This window comes from Eriocheir sinensis, chromosome 13 (genome assembly GCF_024679095.1).
Source record: "Eriocheir sinensis breed Jianghai 21 chromosome 13, ASM2467909v1, whole genome shotgun sequence".
Classification (NCBI taxonomy): Eukaryota; Metazoa; Arthropoda; class Malacostraca; order Decapoda; family Varunidae; genus Eriocheir; species Eriocheir sinensis.
This window is the reverse complement of record NC_066521.1, coordinates 9010350-9028742: the sequence shown is the minus strand read 5'-3', so window position 1 is coordinate 9028742 and position 18393 is coordinate 9010350. Positions and strand designations below refer to the sequence as shown.

Sequence of the window (18393 nt, the reverse complement as noted above, 5' to 3'; positions counted from 1 at the left end):
TTCCCTCTCTCTCCTTTTTTTTCCCTGCCTCTCTCATTCTTTTATTTCATCCTTTTCTTTGTATTCTCACTCTCGTCCTCTCTTTACTTATTTTCCCATTTATCCTTTATCTTCTTTTTCATGTTCTTTTCTCTTCGCTATTTCTACTCTTTTTTTTCTATTCTCATTTATCATTTTTCTTTTCTTGACGTCCTTCATCATCATCAACCGTTTCAAACTCTTTGTTCTCCCCTAAATTTATCCTTCTGCTCTGTTCATTCTTTCTTAAATCCTTTCCATCTCTCTCTCTCTCTCTCTCTCTCTCTCTCTCTCTCTCTCTCTCTCTCTCTCTCTCACACACACACCAGATTTGCAGATTTGCCAGTCTCTTTTCTTTATCTTCTCCATTTTTTCTCTCCTCTCCTAGTCCTCCTCCCTTCTCCTCCTTCCCTTTCTCCTTCTTCCTTTCCTCCCATCTTTATAATATCTTTCTTAGTTTCTTTTCAATTTCTTCCATAATAATTCTTCTCTTTCTTTTCCCTTTCTCCTTCCTCCTCCTCCTCCTACTCCTCCTACTCCTACTCCTACTCCTTCCAACCTTCCGCTACGCTTCAGATCTACACACACACACACACACACACACACACACACACACACACCATCTGACTCTTGTCCCTCTCCTCTCTTCTCTTTTTTACATTTTTCCTCTTTCTTTTCTTTCCCATTTTCTGCTTCTTTTTGCTACCTTTTTTTTCTGAGAAGTAAACATGAAAATTGAGCGCACACACACACACACACACACACACACACACACACACACACACACACACACTGACTAACATCTCAAACCTAAACTCTCTCTCTCTCTCTCTCTCTGACACTGGTACATTACTATTCATTGTCATTTAATTAAGAGGAGAGAGAGAGAGAGAGAGAGAGAGAGAGAGAGAGAGAGAGAGAGAGAGAGAGAGAGAGAGAGAGAGAGAGAGAGAGAGAGCAGCTTATCACACTATCGCATCTCCATATCTCTGAGGAGGAGGTGGAGGAGGAGGATTAGAAAGAGGAGGAGGAGGAGGAGGAGGAGGAGGAGGAGGAGGAGGAGGAGGAGGAGGAGGAGGAGGTAAGGACCATAAATTTAATCTTCCTCTCTAAATATCAAGTGAAGTGGCACTGTTACCTTTAAATTCAAGACAATATATATTTTTTTGTATTACTAATTAAGAAGCTAATAATACTTTTCTTCCTCTTTCCATCCTTTTTTTATACTTTCTTTGTCTTCTTAATTGCGTCTCATATTTGTTTTGAACTTAACTTACAAGCTAATTATGAAGAGAGAGAGAGAGAGAGAGAGAGAGAGAGAGAGAGAGAGAGAGAGAGAGAGAGAGAGAGAGAGAGAGAGAGAGAGAGAGAGAGAGAGAGAGAGAGAGAGATATACATAGATATACATAGAAAATCAGACCACACAGACCCCATGGTCCAGACTTGGTGGTCTGTCCTTAAACCTAAGTGATTTTACATTAATCAGAAGACTCCAAAACGTTGCATTTCTACTCTAGTTGATATTAAGTTGAAGGAAGTGACGGTCGAGCTTATTTTTGAAGGAGTCAATCGTGTTACACTGGACCACTGACGGTGGAAGCTTATTCCATTCTCGCACTACAACGTTGGTGAAGAAAAATTTGGTGCAGTCTGAATTTACTTGTCTACATCTGAGTTTTACGCCATTGTTCCTCGTGCGCAAAGTGTCATCGATCATAAACAATGTTGATCTGTCTACATTCGTGAAACCATTAAGTATTTTAAAACATTCGATCAGTTTTCCTCGGAGGCGACGTTTCTCAAGAGAGAACATGTTAAGGGTAGAAAGCCTTTCTTCGTAGGATTTGTTGCGCAAGGAAGGGATCATTTTCGTTGCCCGACGCTGAACACCTTCTAATTTAGCAATATCCTTTGCATGGTGGGGAGACCAAAACTGTACCGCATATTCCAAGTGGGGTCTGACTAAACTGTTGTAGAGCGGGAGTATTACATCTTTATTCTTGAATACAAAGTTTCAATCGATGCATCAATGCATCGATGCATTGCTGTGAGAATTTGAGGTTTGACGCGATTTTGACCCCCAAGTCTTTGACGCATTGAACGCTTTTGAGTTTAACGCCGCGCATTTCGTATTCGAACTTCTTATTCCTCGTTCCAACTTGAATGACCTGGCACTTGTCTACGTTAAAGGGCATCTCCCATCTATCCGACCAAGCTGAAATTTTGTGCAAATCCTCTTGGAGGCTTTGCCTGTCTTCGTCAGTGAGAACCGAGTTGCCAATCTTTGTGTCGTCTGCAAATTTACTAATGCGGTTATTGAGTTTGAGAGAGAGAGAGAGAGAGAGAGAGAGAGAGAGAGAGAGAGAGAGAGAGAGAGAGAGAGAGAGGAAAGACGCCTGGAAGGACTAAATGAATGAAAAAAAATAGAAAAAAACATAGAGGAGGAAGAGGAGGACGAGGACCAGCAGACAGACGAAGACAAGAGGAAAAAAAGAGGAAGAAGAAAAAATGAAGAGAAAGAAAAACGATGAGGAAGAAAGGAAAGAGGAAGAAGAAAGAGGAGGACGAGGGCCAGCAGACAGACGAAGACAAGAAGAGGAAGAAAAAGAAGAGGAAGAAGAAAAATGAAGATGAAGAGGAAGAAAAACGAAGAGGAAGAAAGGAAAGAGGAAGAAGAAAGGGGAGGACGAGGGCCAGCAGACAGACGAAGACAAGAAGAGGAAGAAAGAGAAGAGGATGAAGAAAAAATGAAGAAAAAGAAGAGGAAGAAGAAAAAATGAAGAAAAAGAAGAGGAAGAAGAAAAAATGAAGAAAAAGAAGAGGAAAAATATAAAATAAAAAAAAGAAGAGTAAGAAGAAAAAGTGAAGAAAAAGAAGAGGGAGAAGAAAAAATGAAGAAAAAGAAGAGGGAGAAGAAAAAATGAAGAAAAAGAAGAGGAAGAAGAAAAAATGAAGAAAAAGAAGAGAAGAAAAAGAGGAAGAAAAAATGAAGAAAAAGAAGAGGAAGAAGAAAAAAATGAAGAAAAAGAAGAGAAGAAAAAGAGGAAGAAAAAATGAAGAAAAAGAAGAGGAAGAAGAAAAAATGAAGAAAAAGAAGAGAAGAAAAAGAGGAAGAAAAAATGAAGAAAAAGAAGAGGAAGAAGAAAAAATGAAGAAAAAGAAGAGGAAAAAGAAACAATGAAAAAAAAGAAGAGTAAGAAGAAAAATTAAGAAAAAGAAGAGGGAGAAGAAAAAATGAAGAAAAGAAGAGGAAGAAGAAAAAAATTAAGAAAAGGAAGAGGAAAAAGAAAAAATGAAAAAAATTAAGAGGGAGAAAAACGAAGAGAAAGAAAAGAAAGAAAAAGAACATAAGAACATAAGAACGTAGGAGTCTGCAAGAGGCCGGTAGGCCTGTACAAGGCAGCTTCTTTGAACTTAAGCTCCCGTGTATCTAACCCCACCTAATATCGCCGTCCATGAATTTATTTAATCTATTTTTGAATATGACAATTGTACTGGCACTCACCACATGACTGCTAAGCCTATTCCACTCCACCCTATTAGTAAACCAATTTTTACCTATGTCCCTGTTGAATCCAGTTTATTATCCAGTTTAAACCCATTACTTCGTGTCCTACCCAGTTCTCTTCCAACAAAACCTTATGAATATCCCCCTTATTAAAGCCCTTCATCCATTTATAAACCTCGATCTTGTCTCCACGCACCCTTCGCCTTTCTTGAGAATGCAAGTTTAACTGTTTGAGTCTTTCCTCGTATGGCAAGTTTCTCAACCCCTGAATCATCTTAGTCATCCTCCTCTGCACTGATTCTAATATTTTGATATCCATTCTATAGTAAGGTGACCAGAACTGAACCGCATAGTCAAGATGAGGTCTAACTAATGCTAAATATAGTTTGAGGAAGACTTCGGCGCTTCTGTTGCTTACGCTCCTTGAAATAAATCCCAGTACCCTACGTGCTCGATTTCTAGCTTGAATGCATTGTGCCCTTGGACGGAGATCAGAGCTCACTAAGACCCCTAAATCCCTCTCGCACCCAGACTTGCTTATGAGTGTCATTTAAGCAATAGTTGTGAGAGGGGTTGTTCCTACCTACACTCAGAATACTGCACTTCCCTACATTGAACTCCATTTGCCATTTATCCGCCCAGTCATAAAATCTGTTTAGTTCATCCTGGAAAATACTAGCGTCCTGATCCGACTCAATTACTCTACCGATCTTGGTATCATCTGCAAACTTACTGACATCACTACTAATTCCTGTATCTAAGTCATTGATATAAATAATAAACAAAAGTGGACCTAATACCGAACCTTGTGGGACCCCACTCGCAACACATCCCCAGTCAGATCTTTTATCAATGATTTGCACTCTTTGCTTCCTATTGCTAAGCCACGCCTTGACCCAGTTCAAAACTTTACCCTCTACTCCGTGAGCCTGTACTAAATGCGCTCCTGACCTACTCCCTCAGCCTTTCCCAAGAAGTCGCCGTTCTGCAAAGGGCGGTCCAGGCCGAGGAACGGACACGGAGGGAAGAGGAACAACGAGCGCTGGCGCTAGGACAACAGAACAGCATCATGCGCAGACACCTGTCCTCAACACGGCAAAGACTATATGGCCGTCTCCAAGCCCTGTCATTATCCCGGAAGAGAAATGGCGGTCTGCGCCAAGAACTGACATCTGCCCGGACAGATATTGATGGCCTGCGCCAGGAAATAGGCGCACCTAACATTACCAAATGTGGGGTACAAACTTGACGGAGGGACTGTTTTTTGGGGGCGCCATTAAGGGTAATGGCTAAAGAGTAGCTTAGCCGGATATTTTGTTTTTATTTATTAATGATCCACGAGACATCCTAGAGTTAGAGCAAAGTATGTGCTTATCTTTGTATTCATTCATACACACACTAGTAACATTTCTGTGGAGTCTGATTCACTTATTAAAGTGAAATTATATTATGATAAGCAGACACAAATTCGTGTCACTAGTAAAAATGGAACTAGTAATTTAAGTTTTGCCACCATGAAATATACACAAATAGATAAATATGAAAGCTCACGAAGTCACAATAAGTGACATCACTTGCTTTGCGCAGAAAAAGTATGCTATTTTAGGTATCTGATACACGCAATATGGCAGGCTGCTGCTGCCTCGGCCACAGATTATTGCCAGATTGTCGTACTCGGCTGATTATATTTCCCGACTTCCTGCCCCAAAACTGTCTTTTGAGCTCCAAAAACGAAACTAATTTATAGTTATCGTTAAAAGAGTAAGATCCTGATGTTTCTTGGCAATAGTTAGGCGTCAAAAACCGTTAAATACTATGCTCTGAGTACGACAATCTGGCAACGGTAGCTATACGTATTTTCATATTATTGTTCTGTTGTTTATTGAATGCTGTGTTCAAGAAAAAGAATACTCATAATTTTAGTTAGTTTTTGGTTATAAGGATTCTTTACGAAATACAAGTATAACATTACCTTCTTTAACTTAGGAAACGTCCTGAATCCTGGATCGGCTATGGTATTGTTAGGTGCGCCTATTGATGCCAAGCGCCAAGAACTGACATCTGCCGGGACAGAAATTGATGGCCAGCGCCAGGAAATTGATGCCAAGCGCCAAGAACCGACATATGCCTGGACAGAAATTGATGGCCAGCGCCAGGAAATTGATGGCCTGCGCCAGGAAATTGATGGCCTGCGCCAGGAAATTGATGGCCTGCGCCAGGAAATTGATGCCCTGCGCCAGGAAATTGATGCCCTGCGCCAGGAAATTGATGGCCAGCGCCAGGAAATTGATGGCCTGCGCCAGGAAATTGATGGCCTGCGCCAGGAAATTGATGGCCAGCGCCAGGAAATTGATGGCCTGCGCCAGGAAATTGATGGCCAGCGCCAGGAAATTGATGGCCTGCGCCAGGAAATTGATGCCCTGCGCCAGGAAATTGATGGCCTGCGCCAGGAAATTGATGGCCAGCGCCAGTAAATTGATGGCCAGCGCCAGGAAATTGATGCCCTGCGCCAGGAAATTGATGCCCTGCGCCAGGAAATTGATGGCCAACGCCAAGAACTGACATCTGCCCGGACAGAAATTGATGGCCAGAGCCAGGAAATTGATGGCCAGCGCCAGGAAATTGATGGCCAGCGCCAGGAAATTGATGGCCAGCGCCAGGAAATTGATGGCCAGCGCCAGGAAATTGATGGCCAGCGCCAGGAAATTGATGCCCTGCGCCAGGAAATTGATGCCCTGCGCCAGGAAATTGATGCCCTGCGCCAGGAAATTGATGCCCTGCGCCAGGAAATTGATGGCCAGCGCCAAGAACTGACATCTGCCCGGACAGAAATTGATGGCCAGAGCCAGGAAATTGATGGCCAGCGCCAGGAAATTGATGGCCAGCGCCAGGAAATTGATGGCCAGCGCCAGGAAATTGATGGCCAGCGCCAGGAAATTGATGGCCAGCGCCAAGAACTGACATCTGCCCAGACAGAAATTGATGGCCAGAGCCAGGAAATTGATGGCCAGCGCCAGGAAATTGATGGCCAGCGCCAGGAAATTGATGGCCAGCGCCAGGAAATTGATGGCCAGCGCCAGGAAATTAATGCCAAGCGCCAAGAACTGACATATGCCTGGACAGAAATTAATGGCCAGCGCCAGGATATTTATGGCCAGCGCCAGGATATTTATGGCCAACGCCAGGATATTTATGGCCAACGCCAGGATATTTATGGCCAACGCCAGGATATTTATGGCCAGCGCCAGGATATTTATGGCCAGCGCCAGGATATTTATGGCCAGCGCCAGGATATTTATGGCCAGCGCCAGGATATTTATGGCCAGCGCCAGGATATTTATGGCCAGCGCCAGGATATTTATGGCCAGCGCCAGGATATTTATGGCCAGCGCCAGGATATTTATGGCCAGCGCCAGGATATTTATGGCCAGCGCCAGGATATTTATGGCCAGCGCCAGGATATTTATGGCCAGCGCCAGGATATTTATGGCCAGCGCCAGGATATTTATGGCCAGCGCCAGGATATTTATGGCCAGCGCCAGGATATTTATGGCCAGCGCCAGGATATTTATGGCGACAGCCAGGATTTTTATGGCCAGCGCCAGGATATTTATGGCCAGCGCCAGGATATTTATGGCCAGCGCCAGGATATTTATGGCCAGCGCCAGGATATTTATGGCCAGCGCCAGGATATTTATGGCCAGCGCCAGGATATTTATGGCCAGCGCCAGGATATTTATGGCCAGCGCCAGGATATTTATGGCCAGCGCCAGGATATTTATGGCCAGCGCCAGGATATTTATGGCCAGCGCCAGGATATTTATGGCCAGCGCCAGGATATTTATGGCCAGCGCCAGGATATTTATGGCCAGCGCCAGGATATTTATGGCCAGCGCCAGGATATTTATGGCCAGCGCCAGGATATTTATGGCCAGCGCCAGGATATTTATGGCCAGCGCCAGGATATTTATGGCCAGCGCCAGGATATTTATGGCCAGCACCAGGATATTTATGGCCAACGCCAGGATATTTATGGCCAACGCCAGGATATTTATGGCCAGCGCCAGGATATTTATGGCCAGCGCCAGGATATTTATGGCCAGCGCCAGGATATTTATGGCCAGCGCCAGGATATTTATGGCCAGCGCCAGGATATTTATGGCCAGCGCCAGGATATTTATGGCCAGCGCCAGGATATTTATGGCCAACGCCAGGATATTTATGGCCAGCGCCAGGATATTTATGGCCAGCGCCAGGATATTTATGGCCAGCGCCAGGATATTTATGGCCAACGCCAGGATATTTATGGCCAGCGCCAGGATATTTATGGCCAACGCCAGGATATTTATGGCCAGCGCCAGGATATTTATGGCCAACGCCAGGATATTTATGGCCAGCGCCAGGATATTTATGGCCAACGCCAGGATATTTATGGCCAGCGCCAGGATATTTATGGCCAACGCCAGGATATTTATGGCCAGCGCCAGGATATTTATGGCCAACGCCAGGATATTTATGGCCAGCGCCAGGATATTTATGGCCAACGCCAGGATATTTATGGCCAGCGCCAGGATATTTATGGCCAGCGCCAGGATATTTATGGCCAGCGCCAGGATATTTATGGCCAGCGCCAGGAAATTGATGGCCTGCGCCAGGATATTTATGGCCAGCGACAGGAAATTGATGGCCTGCGCCAGGATATTTATGGCCAGCGACAGGAAATTGATGGCCAGCGCCAGGAAATTGATGGCCAGCGCCAGGATATTTATGGCCAACGCCAGGATATTTATGGCCAGCGCCAGGATATTTATGGCCAACGCCAGGATATTTATGGCCAGCGCCAGGATATTTATGGCCAACGCCAGGATATTTATGGCCAGCGCCAGGATATTTATGGCCAGCGCCAGGATATTTATGGCCAGCGCCAGGATATTTATGGCCAGCGCCAGGATATTTATGGCCAGCGCCAGGAAATTGATGGCCTGCGCCAGGATATTTATGGCCAGCGACAGGAAATTGATGGCCAGCGCCAGGAAATTGATGGCCTGCGCCAGGAAATTGATGGCCTGCGCCAGGAAATTGATGGCCAGCGCCAGGAAATTGATGGCCAGCGCCAGGAAATTGATGGCCAGCGCCAGGAAATTGATGGCCAGCGCCAGGAAATTGATGGCCAGCGCCAGGAAATTGATGGCCTGCGCCAGGAAATTGATGGCCAGCGCCAGGAAATTGATGGCCAGCGCCAGGAAATTGATGGCCAGCGCCAGGAAATTGATGGCCAGCGCCAGGAAATTGATGGCCTGCGCCAGGAATTGTCCTCTGGCCGGAGAGATAACAACGGATTACGCCAAGAACTGACCTTCACCGGGACAGAAAACAAAGGCCTGCGCTGGCAAAATGCGCGCCTGGCCTACTCCCTCCACCAATCCCAAGAAGAAGTCGCCGTTCTGCACAGGGCGGTCCAGGCCGAGGAACGGATGTGGAGGGAGCAGGAACAACGAGCTCTGGCAATAGAACAACAGAACAGCGTTATGCGCAGATACCAGCCCTTCGCCGAGCAGGAAAACAAAGGCCATGTCCACGACACTGCACCCGTCGTCTACGTTCAAGCTCGTCAAGCAGGTGACGAGACAAACATTGAAACTGGCGACGTCCCCTTTGAGGAAGACTCCGACACTGACGACGTGATGAAATTCGAAGTCCATATATCAGATGATGACATGGGGCACGTGATCGAACCCGAGCCAGCTGAGGAAGTTCTAGACATCGAAATGAGTTACGATGATGAGCTTGTTCCATCTTGGGAAGCCACCCCTCCCCCTCCCCATCCTTCCCCCCCGACGTAACTCCCCTATCGTCGGCCTCCCCATCCTCACCCTTCCTCTCACGGTGGCTTACCCATCCCCTGCGTTCCCATTCCTCAACCTGGCAGATTCTCCTTCCAACTAGCGGCGGTTCTTCAGTCCAACGGGTGTCCGGGCAAGATTTCTCACAAAAGCCTGCGACAGATTCTAAACCCGTACCTTGAGTTCGTCGACTCGACTTGCATTTCTTACATTTCTTAAAACCTTTCTATCTATGAGTAAATTTGTCCTGAAGGAAATATTTGAATCAGAGTTACATTCAGAGATAATAAAGAATGAAAGAAGAGACAGAGATATTAAGAAGGAAGATGAGAGAGATGGAGAGGAAATGTATAAGAGGAAGAGAGGAAAAGAAGAGAGAAAAGAGGGAGGAAGGAAGGGAGGCAAAGAGAAGGAAAAGACAGGACCGGCCAAGGATGAGGAGAAAGAGAAAACTGGATAAAATAAAGGAAACAAAAGGACAAGGAAGGGAGATAAGGAGAGAGAGAGGGACACCAAAACGGAGGAACAGTAAATGAAGGAAGAGAGAAAGGGAAGGGAGGAAAAAGGGAGGGAGGAAGGGAGGAAATGGTGAATGGGTGGTCTAAAATGGAGGGCAGAGGGGAAGGAGGAGGGAATAAAGGGGGAGGAGAGGAGGGGAAGAAAAGATGGATGGATGGGGCAAGATGGAGGGAGGAAAGGAGAAGACAGGGATACGGAGAGACAGCAGAGGAGGAGAGGAGGAAGAAGGAAGGGCAAGGGAGAAAAAAAGGAAGAAAAAAGAGAAGGAAGACAAGAATGGATAAGAATAGGGAGACAAAGATGATATATAAAGGAGACAAAAAAAAGAGAAAAGAAGGAAAAGGAGAGGGACAGAAGAATAAAGAAGGGAGGAGAGAAAAGATGAAATAAAAAGGGAGAAGGGAAGGGAGGAAAAGGTGAACGGGTGGCCCACTCAATTAAGCCCAGGTAAAGGGTCCTCAAGGTTGCATTTCATGATTACAGGTAAGTTACGGGTAGGAGGAAGAGGAGGAGGAGGAGGGAAGAAGGATAATAGAGAAGTCAAAAGAAGAAAAAAAAGATATGCACAAATTTTGATCTATTTCTCTCTTTAAAATGGATAAGAGAGAGAGAGAGAGAGAGAGAGAGAGAGAGAGAGAGAGAGAGAGAGAGAGAGAGAGAGAGAGAGAGAGAGAGAGAGAGGGGGGAAGAATAAGGAAAACAAGAGGAGAAAGAGGAGGAGGAGGCAGAAAGGGAAAGTTTGAATATATGATCAGGTTTTCACGTCTAAATCTTTCATCCTTCTAGCGATCAAATTCCACCCATTTTCTTTATATAAATTTCCGACCCTCAAATATACGTTTGGGAAGATTTTTATAGACGGTGCACAGTTTTACGTCACACCTACACAACATTCCTTAGTAGTGAGTAGTGTGTGTGTGTGTGTGTGTGTGTGTGTGTGTTCAGGTGTTGATATACATGATCAAGGCCAGTTGGGTTATATACTGTTAGGTAACCCGCTACCACCTCGACTACTACTACTACTACTACTACTACTACCAGCAACAAGACAACTACGCCTACAACTTTTACTACCACCATTATCAAAACTACCACTATGCTCACCTTTAAACTATCACTACTATTTTTTTTATACAACACAACGATTACTATCATCACCTCAGTCACACACACACACACACACACACACACACACACACACGCAATCCACTTTTTTCAGAGCCATTCTCAAACCTTGACAAATCACTCCCTTCTATACCTCTTAACCCTCACTTGATGCAAACAACTTTCCTCTCCTCCTCTTCCTCTTTATCCTCCTCCTCCTCCTCTTACCGTGTCACAATAACCTGATTTATCTAGTTATTTCCTCCTCAACTCTAGCCTCCTTCATGCTATTTTGTTGTTGTTGTTGTTGTTGAATGAATTAAAAGAAATATGCAAATGACGCCATACATAAATTAATTAAAGACAACAACAACAACAACAAAAATACGAGAAAGAATGTGTGTTTGTGCGTGTGTGTGTGTGTGTGTGTGTGTGTGTGTGTGTGTGTGTGTGTGTGTGTGTGTGTGTGTGTGTGTGTGTAAACTCGCCTATAATTACCTGGACTAAACTAGCGAGAAAAGTGAAGAAGGTTAACTCCTTCGCCTCCACCTCCCCTTTTTTGTTAGTTTACAGTGAAGAAGAAGAAGAAGAAGAAGAAGAAGAAGAACACGAAGAAGAAGAAGAAGAAGAAGAAAAAGAAGAAAATGAAGAAGAAGAAAAGGAAAAGAAAAGGAAAATGAAGAAAAGAAAGAAGAAAAAGAACAAGAACAAGAAGAACAAGAACAAGAAGACGAGGAAAAGGAAAAAGAAAACGAAAAGAACAGGGAAAGCAAGAACAAGAGTCGTAGAAGTACAGACAGAAGAACATGAGCAAAAAGAAGAAGAAGAAGAGGAGGAGGAGGAGGAGGAAGTAGAAGAAAAAAAAACACTTATCAGCAAGGAAGTTACCAACGTATACATCGGAAATAACATCCTGCGTCTTGGCACACACACACACACACACACACACACACAGCAGCAACAGCAGCCTTGGCGCATGTATACACTCATCAGTAATTCAACAAGTGGGAGTCTTCTGTGTAGAGCCATGAATGTAGGATGGGGACACTCGATAGGATCTTCTGTGTAGAGCCATGAATGTAGGATGGGGACACTCGATAGGAAGTCCAGTCAGCCAATTGTGTGATAGGTGGTGGTATTGGTAATGTGAAGGCTGGTAGTATTAATAGAGTGATGCTTGATGATAGGAAAAAAATATGCTGGGTGTAGTAGTGGTAGTGGTGGTGGTGGTGGTGGTGGTGGTAGTAGTAGTAGTAGTAGTAGTAGTAGTAGTTAAAAGAATGCAATACGAAGAAAAAATTAAGAAGAAGAAGAAGAACACGAAGAAGAAGAAGAAGATGATGATTATTAGGGGCGTTGTGACTTGGCGCCGCAAAAGAAGAAGAAGAAGAAGAAGAAAAAGAAGAAGAAGAAGAACACAAAGACAAAGAAGAAGAAGAAGAACACGAAGACAAAGAAGAAGAAAATGAAAAAGAAAAAGAAGAAGAACACGAAGACGAAGAAGAAGAAAACAAAGACAAAGAAGAAGAAGAAGAAGACAAAGAAAACGAAGAGGAAGGCGATTATAAGAAGAAAATTAATAGAATAATAAGCCCATTGATTCCTGCCAGTGACCCAGACAGTGATTCAGGGCTTTTATAAGTTATGCACGACAGGAGGAAAAACAAAGGTAAGAGGAGTTCAGTAATAAATTAAGAGAATAGACTACAATAATATTTGAAAATGGTATTACTGTAAGAAAATTATGCCTCTTACTTGCATGATGGATCCCTTCAAAACCATGAATAAATAGGAGTGAAAAGGAAAGAATGAATGAAAGAAAGAATGAAGGAAAGAAAGGAGGAACGAAGAAAAAGAAAAGAGAAGGAAGAATAGAAAATAAGGAAAGATTGAAAAAAAGAAAGAAAAAAAATTAAAGAAAAAAGAAAGTAAAAGATAGTAGAAAAAAAAGATAAAACAAAAGGGAGGAAAAAAAACTGAATCCTTAAATTAAAACAATACAGCATTCTTATAAATCAGAGAAACTATAATACTGAGTGAATGAGTAAAACGAATAACAATCATTAAATAAACCAGGTAATATATAGAGCATCCTCATATATCAAAGAAACTAAATAAATAAATAAGTCATTAAATATACCAGAAAAGACATAGCATCCTCATGAATCATCAGAACCACATATGATGCTGAAAAATCTTGAAATATTCACCTCTGAGTGCCAGGAATCCAACCCGCTGACTGACTGAAAGCCTTGCCATCTACCACAAGTGTGAACAAGATCACCGGTCCTGCATGTCCTTAAGGCCTGGAGTGCCACATTAACACCAAATTTTTTAAACGTTGTATTAATCGTTAGTAACAATTGGGTGACTGATTTGTCTTTGTGATCCATTTTCAGTGCATGGTTAGTTGGTTTCAATGATTTTTTTATATCACGTAACAACTGACTTTGTGATATGTCAACTGTGAAAATTCAACACTTCTGAATATCTCCATCCCAAAAATAGAATAAAAAAGCAAAATTAGCCACTTAACTGTTATTGCTAATACAAATGACGTTTAAAAAATCTGGCTTAGGTGTTGCAGAAGTGGTCTCTAGCAAGGTGACCTTTTGTCTCATCAGTGGTTCAGTTGGTATGCTGCCCTGCCTTCATTCTGCAAGCCCAGGTTCTATTCATGGCACTTAATATTTCAAGATCATCATGAATGCAGGGCTACCAATAGAAGGTGGGACAAAGGGGCACATTTCAGTATTCTCAACGTTTTTTTTACACCAACTGAGGAAGCTCTAGGCTAAAAACTAAAAAAACTAAAAATCCCACAATCACATGCTTTCACACAAGCCACAATTTTTCACACAAAACATGCACTGATACAAGTTTACACTCCAGACATGCACAGACAGTTTTCACACACATCACAGGTTATCATTCAGTCACGAGATTTCACACGGACATTCACCGACAGCTCCTTCAATGTGGAAACCTTGGCTCAGGTTTACATGGATGTTTCTCCCTGATAAGAGTGCTGAGTGGATTGATGCAAATAAGCTGGTCCAAGAGGAGACTACTCAAATGGATTGGTATTTCTTCACATATATACTGCTGAAAACCAAACAGTGGAAGGCACACACACAGCTCTTAATACTGACAAGATGAGTTGGAGATACCAGAAGGCTCCAAAAGACTGTAGCAATTGTCTCATAAGGATGACAATATGTACATTCTCTCTGTAATACTTAGCCATTCCACTGATCTACTTAACTGGTGGTTCCCTTGTAATACCCTCTCCCTCAATCCCACCCTCATATACACTGATCACAAACTCATCCTTACTCCTCCTCATCACATGTACAAGGACTGGCAAACATAACATACTGATAAGCTATATATAACTCATTGGGGGGTCATTTCTTCACATATATAGACACCTTAATACCAAACAGCAGGAGAAACACAGCTCTAGGCACGGTCAAGTGGCTTCAAGTTGGGTCACGAGGAAAATGCTTACTGTAAAACAAGGTCACAGGAAGAAAAGTTTTGAAGTGCAGTGAGTAATGAAACAAGAGGAGATGACTGCTGGTTGGTACACACACTCACCTGGTCCGTGTGAGGCTGCTGGGGTGCGGTGGCCACGAAGATGTCTGTAACGGAGAAGATAATGAGGTAATGTTAATGATTTTCCATTTTCTACAAACTGGGAGTAAAATCAAATTAATCAATAAACATTATCAACTTATGAATACATAAATAAGGAAATACATAAATATTTAACATGTTCCTCCATTTTCCAGCATAAAAAACAGAACAATAAATGTGTATATATAGTTAAAAAAATGCAAGATGCACCAACAGACATCCACCCACCCAGCAGTTGGTAGCACAAGTGTGTACTGTATTTTCTTCCTTATAATTGTTGCAATTAAAGTACTTTAAAAACATTCCTTCTCTTTCATAAGTGTAAAATAATTTTCATTTTCATTTTTATATTTTTTTCTTGGATCAAGGAGCTGGTCAGGAACTTAACGTCCCTTATTTACATGTATTCCAATGAGACAAACAGTCTTGTTATTCTCTTCCCTATTCAACTATTTTCTTTGAAATACAACCCTGTCATATAGGAGGCACTGCCTGTGCACTCCCTAACAACCACAAGGACATATTATCTTCTCTCTCTTGGCAGTTTTTACCCTTGTTTATAAGAAGCCTCAAAACTGTTTTGGGGTTCTGGCTTGAGGTTAAAAACAGATGCCCTTCCTAACATCACGTGGTGGCACTGAGGTTCCAACCCCCTCACCCTGACTCTTCACTTCCATGGCTGAACGCTCTAACCACCACACCACCACGGCCCACAACAAAAAGAACATATATATCACAGTGTTATGTTTTTTATGGTATCTATTATTATCAGCAATCATAACACAGGTTCCCCAGATCAAAGAGGTAGTTATCGGGCTGTGAAAAAAACATGAATAATCTATGTGCATGTACTATGAGCTGTCACTAAGCATGTTTTAAACTTGTTTTTGTTAGCTTGTTTGACTGTGTTATCTGTTCTCAATAATAAGCTTATCTAACAAAGTGACAAAGTAGTATGATGCACCCTATTGACAAGCCATCAATAGCAACATCCATTTTTCCTTCCATACTTGTCCAACTCTCAAAGCTACACTCTCAAATCAATAGCTGTTCATCCTCCCTTTTGGGCTGGTCAGCAAATGGGCACCTGGGGAAACCTGGGGAAGGTAAATTGTGGTAACCAAGATTTCACACTCACCCTCAGTCCCAGGGCACCAGGATCTTACCCACCACAGGCTTAGGGGTCAATGCAACAGAAATGAGCACCAAGGCCATGTGAAGCTATACCCTATGCCCCCAACTTTACCTTTACTTTATATCAAATCAATAAATCATACCCTTTACATTTCGTTCAATACAACCCTCAGTCTTTTCTCACATTTGCTCCCTATCTAACTCACCCAAGCAGCTATACATCATCAAGGTTTTTAAGTTTCCTAGGCCAAGCAGTGTTGCAAAATTAGTCTGGTGTGATTAAGATGATTGCTTATTATTTCAGGTCAAATAAAAATAATATTAACTGCTTCTCTTTAAACTCATGACAGAGTTCACTGTGCTGGGGAAGGCTGAGTGTGGCTTGGCATGGTGTCATATTTTTATCAATCCAACTCAAACTGCAAAATGACCTACGGATTAAAAGCCAGTCATACCGGCAGGTCTGAAGAGCAATCACATAAACTTCCGATGAGGCTCGACATAAGCACCGCATAATCACTTGGAAATACTTGGCAGCCAGCAATGAAAAAGAAAGTAAATAGAAATGCCAACAAGTTCAGTGCCGTCCATCCTCACAGCTAAGAAGTGAAACCAGTAAACTTCAACGAGGCTTAGCGTGTTTTCTTAATACAAAACCTAAACACATGGCAGAGGCAGGCGTAAAAATGCATGGAGATGCGCCCCCCACCACACGTGTCTTATAGATTAGGAGCCATAATAAACATTGCTTTTTTTTTCTTAAGCTAGGGTGTTGCCAGGGAGGGTTGCCAGCCAGGGGATAAAATGTGCCTTTATTGAGCGTGATTCACTTGATGGTGAGTGAAAGTGTTTCTCAGCATGGTGTGTTGTGATTAATTTAGATCAGTGGTTCCCAATGTTCTTCCACTCGCGACCCTCTTCCCAAAAATCTCGAAACTCATGTGACCACCTCATATCAGCAGTTTCCTGTACACAATAACTAATACATTAATTTTCACCCATACCCAGCCCTGACTTTTATTTTCAGAGTAAAGGAAGCAGCTCAAAGGGAAAAATAAATAGAAACAAAAAATCCCGCTAAGTGCCGCTCTTGTAATAGAGCGCAAAGATCGAGTGGCCAATGAAGAGGTGAATTTCAGGAGAGGCGTCTTGATACTCTCCTGCCCCAAAAGATATCAGACGTTCCCTTTCACCACTCCCCAGCAGAAACATACAGCACCAGAGTAGTAAAGGGACCAGCGAGTAGTGGGCTTTTTTTTATCATTGTTTCCTTTCTTTGTGCCCTTGAGCTGTCTTTGTTGTAAAAAAAAAAAAAAAAGAAAACCATCTCAAAACGATCAGCTATTAAAATCATTCTCCCAAGCCATTTTTAGGAGGGCTTCGTGACCCCCCAGCCATTCCTCCTCAACCTCCCAAGGAGTCACGACCCACTGATTGGGAACCCATGATAGAGAAGTAAAATGGAGATTAGTTATTTGTCTCTCTGTTTGTCTCTACGAGTCTTTCTCTATACGTCTTCTTTATGTCTTGCTATATATGTCTATGTTTATAAGTCTCTATGCGTCCATATCTACCAAGCCTTCTTTGCCACCATTTTCACAATTCTTCCTTTCAAAACTTTCTCCTCCAATGCAACTATTACTATTTTAATGGGTTTTTTTGTGCTTTAGTTTTAATGTTCCTTTATGTGTCTGTCTTTGTATGTCTGTCTTTGTATGGGTTTCTTAACATGCATTTCTTACTGTCTTTCATTTATGACTTTTTACATCTTAATAAGCCATTCTTTAGAGCATGACTGCCTATAAGTCTTTCTTAATATTTTCCTTTACATTTTTCTTTGTCTTACTTTGTCTTTCTGTGAATGTGAAAACAAAATTAATATGTAAACAAAATGCCAAATAAATCAATAAAAAACAAACTCTTCTTTACATTTAAGTCTTCCTCGTTAGAAAAAATGGTAAAAATATGAATTAATGCACCAACAGACTTCTAATATATAATTTTTATATAACTAACTCTCTCTCTCTCTCTCTCTCTCTCTCTCTCTCTCTCTCTCTCTCTCTCTCTCTCTCTCTCTCTCTCTCTCTCTCTCTCTCTCACAACATATACATGACCTTGAGTTGTCCCCTCCCCCACCCACCCCACTGATCCTGCAAACAGAGGACTCATTGAAGGCTGACTCACTATTAAGCCTTTTTGTAACTAATCTGACACCACAAAAGAGGAAAGAAATTGACCTGTTAGCTGTAGCATGAGTCGTTTCAAGAAGGAGCAACATCATCCTAGCCAATGCACTGCATATGTGGTTGAAATCATATACTTTTTTATAGCACACAAGCTCAAATTACGATGAGAAGGGATGAGTAGGATGAACATTAGGGAGGAGAAAGTATACAATTGTCAAAAAATGTAGAAACTCATAGCCTGTCCAATGCCATCAGAGAAAATAAAAATGTTCAAGAAGAAGAACAAGAACAAGAACAAGAACAAGAACAAGAAGAACAAGAAGAACAAGAACAAGAAGATGAAGATGAAGATGAAGAAGAAGAAGAAGACAACCTCCAACTAACAGATAGGTCCCTTGGAAGTAGTCTACATCATACATTTATAAGTCGTACAGTATATATA

General features: G+C 42.5%; 1 protein-coding gene across 2 annotated transcripts in view; it reads right to left on the bottom strand.

The window, feature by feature from the left end:
- The window catches only part of LOC126997945 (E3 ubiquitin-protein ligase ZNRF1-like), a 92309-nt gene that overhangs the window by 64894 nt on the left and 9022 nt on the right, over positions 1–18393 (bottom strand). For both annotated transcript variants that reach the window (XM_050859200.1, XM_050859201.1), the window contains exon 2: positions 14593–14636. The gene's annotated coding sequence lies outside the window, so the exon portion shown is untranslated. The remainder of the gene's footprint in view (positions 1–14592; positions 14637–18393) is intronic.